The sequence below is a fragment of the Rosa chinensis genome, chromosome 4, assembly GCF_002994745.2.
Source record: "Rosa chinensis cultivar Old Blush chromosome 4, RchiOBHm-V2, whole genome shotgun sequence".
In the NCBI taxonomy this organism is placed as follows: domain Eukaryota; kingdom Viridiplantae; phylum Streptophyta; class Magnoliopsida; order Rosales; family Rosaceae; genus Rosa; species Rosa chinensis.
The window spans coordinates 42,767,303-42,770,504 of record NC_037091.1 but is presented as its reverse complement, the minus strand read 5'-3'; the positions used below and the strand labels follow the sequence as shown (position 1 = coordinate 42,770,504).

The 3,202-nt window shown below is 35.2% G+C and overlaps 2 long non-coding RNA genes across 2 annotated transcripts; both read left to right on the top strand.

Annotated features, from left to right (window-relative positions):
* The first annotated feature begins 1,024 nt into the window (after positions 1–1,024).
* Positions 1,025–1,916, top strand: LOC121052967. Its single transcript, XR_005810416.1, has 2 exons — positions 1,025–1,260; positions 1,424–1,916. It is a non-coding gene; the product is annotated as an uncharacterized LOC121052967 (long non-coding RNA).
* A 99-nt stretch (positions 1,917–2,015) lies between these two features.
* On the top strand, positions 2,016–3,202 carry LOC121052928. The gene is made up of 2 exons (XR_005810278.1): positions 2,016–2,364; positions 2,449–3,202. It is a non-coding gene; the product is annotated as an uncharacterized LOC121052928 (long non-coding RNA).

Sequence of the window (3,202 nt, the reverse complement as noted above, 5' to 3'; positions counted from 1 at the left end):
GGCTTTCTTCTGAAGAAAAAAAAAATTGGTTTTTCGTTCTTTTCATAACACTCATGGATCATGCTTAAATCTAAACAACAATTTTTTTTCTTCAATCAATAATAGAAAAAATTTCATGCAGTTCGATTAATAGATTTGTACGTACATTTGATTAATAGATTTGCATAACGCATGTTTGTGAATTCAAAATTTGCATAAATGATGTACACATAAGGACCTAAAAATATAACGGTTAAAATGCTGAAATATAATCGAAAGTGGGTCTCAACAGACATCCCTCAAAATGACAAAAAAATGGATCTCTATCTTAGTGTGTGTGTGCTCGCGCAGATTATGTGCATTTAACTTAAGCATACCAAAATCAGAGTTCTTTGATTTTGGACGGTCGGCAGCCACAGACCCCAGGCCCTGCATGAATGGATCTGTATATTCATGGTCCTGGATATTTAAAGTTATAATAAACTTGTAATATCTAAGGTATTTAAAAATAGAATAATAACAATAATGCTAATGATAGGAGTAATAATAAATTATCGTAATAAATAGAGGAAGTTTGAAGATGGAAGGTAAAGAAAGAAATAAGAGAAAAAAAAAAACTGATGTGATCTGAGCCATAAATATTAACACCGCTTAATATGAGCCATTCATTTTATCTATCTAATACTTGAGAGAAGAGGTTAGGAAGGGGAGAGAATGGTAAATCTGTCTGGAGATCACACCGAGTCTCTCTTTTCTCTCAATACCAGTCACGATCCACTACTAAAATGGAAAAAGGAGGTACGTACTCCGGATCTTTCCTAAGTCCGCCCTCCTTCTTGGCTCGCTGGCACATGATGTCACCATACCATTGACTTGGTGGCTTGACGATGGATCCAGCTAGGGTTGTGAAATGATTTGGTGGCTTGTAGATTGTGCTTTTGTTTCTGTTTCAATTGATGTTTAACAAATAAAGATAACAATAAGAAGAAACTCAATGGAAGGATTTGAGTTAGACTGATTTATTTATTTATTTTTTTATTACATTGATTCTTTCGATTAATCCGGGTTCGGGTTGTTACAAATGGTATCAGAGCAGGGACAGAAATGAAGGCATGCCATTTTTCATTTTCCTGAGTTGATAGTGTTAGTACTGAATGCTGATTCCAGGGTATAATTTCTGGTCCATTTGTTTTAATTTTTGCCTTTGGGGCACATGCAAGCATTGTATTTGTTGTTGTTTTATGTTGGTCAAGTAGACAGTTGTTTTGTGTTCTGGGGTTGGTTTGGCCGACTCTCAGTTCTAGCATGTATTACTTGGACTTGCATCACTGCAGACTGCATTATGTAAAGCCCAAAGCTTATCATATTGATTTATGTCCTCTTTCCATGATCTTAGATGACATAGTTTTTTTTTCCTTAATATTTTCAAGAAATTCTTAATTAGCTTATCTTTCTTGAAATGATTATATACTGTTGATAGGTTTCCTTCTTGAAACCTGGTATGGTGAAATCATTTTGACTTGTTATATAATTGCAGCTTCGTATCAGTTTGGGTATCATAAATTACTGATTATATTGAGATAGTAATGGTACTTGCTAGTATAAGGTATATCAGATTTTTTCCCATGGGAGTTTCAATAGTTGAAAAGTTTGATTAGATTTTTGGACCTTATGTATTAATGTACTGTAGATAACCCAAGAATCTATGACTCCTTGTCTAGATTTAGAATCTTAGCTTTTTCACGAGTTGGTTTGGCCTGAGAGCTTTATTTCAGAGGGGTTTATCAGGAATATGAATATATAAGAAACCAGTCAATTTCAAGGGATGCCTGATGCTTCCTAATGAATATATTTTCAATTTCAATTCAAAATAAGAGCTTAAGAAATGGAATGGTCAGAAATGAAAACAGTAAGTTTTGGCAATGATGTTGAGTATTGTATTACTGCAGCTCATTGACTAGTGAATACATGTTCCCCAGTTGTTTTTAGGTGACGAGCTACTTTACCTAATTTGCATTATTCTAATGCTTATTCTGGTTGTCATGGTTTGAATTTTGAATATTATGTATGGGTTTCTCTTCTTGGAAGGTATTAATTTAATTACTATTCCTGGAGATGATTGAAGGTCCTCTTTGTTTTCCAGCTTGGAGACACCAGTTCGTTATTTAGTCGTTTATATGAACTTATAAGTCTTGGATATACTTTATTATTTGCTTACCAATTTCATGATGCAGTATCTCAGGTCCTGGTACATTTAGATTTTGTAGAACTACATGGAACTAATGATATGCAACAGGTGATGCCAAGGATACATTGAAGTTACCAAAACTTTGTAGCTCATCTGGGAAAGTTTATCTAGTAATTGGAATCGACCGTTCTTGAAAGGTGCTTGTTCCCCTTACTGTAGTATATAGGACAATCTTTATTTGCTAGTTTTTGAAAGTTTACAATATGCTGTCTGTGATGTAGATGTAGTCATGCCAATCTATTATCTCTTTAAGAGTTTGTACGTGTAAATTATATGTAAATGGGTCAGTAAAAGCCTGAGAGGGATGCAATAATCTCTGGGAAGCAGGTATGTATATCCAGGTAAATTCCTTCCCTTAGATTTACACCACATTTACAGTTGTAGGTATGTTTTCCTTTTCATTTAGATTCTTGAATTCTATCCATATACCTTGTTGGGGCTTTTGTGTTTGCATAGATGATCAGGCTTTATGAATTAGCCGACTTCTTTTCACTTGCACAATTAACTGAGCATGGTCTATCTATGTTTGAAATTTTCAAGTCATGGTGACTTTATTGAAAGGAAATTAAGGATGACAGAATGTGATATGAATGAAAGGCAGCAAGTTAATTGTTTACTGAGTTGAATCTGGTTAGGCCTGGGAAAAATTAAGTAGGGATTGTGTCTCCCTTGGGTGAAAGACCCTAAACCTGAGTGGGGCTCGTGGATTCGAGCGGATAATTAAGTAGGGATTGTGCCTCCCTAGGGTGAAAGACCCAAAACCCAATTGGGAATCTGCTTAGTACGGGGTGTCCTCGGTGGCCTTAATCTGAGGTTCCGCTTAGTACGGGATTCTCGATGACCTTAATTCGAGAGATTTTGGGCCTAACCAGGGGGAAGAGGAAATAAAATTGTTACTTGACAAATTTGAAAGGAATATGGTGAATAAATGTTATAAATGCAGACTTGGGGAATTCATTTGCTTATTTGCTGATC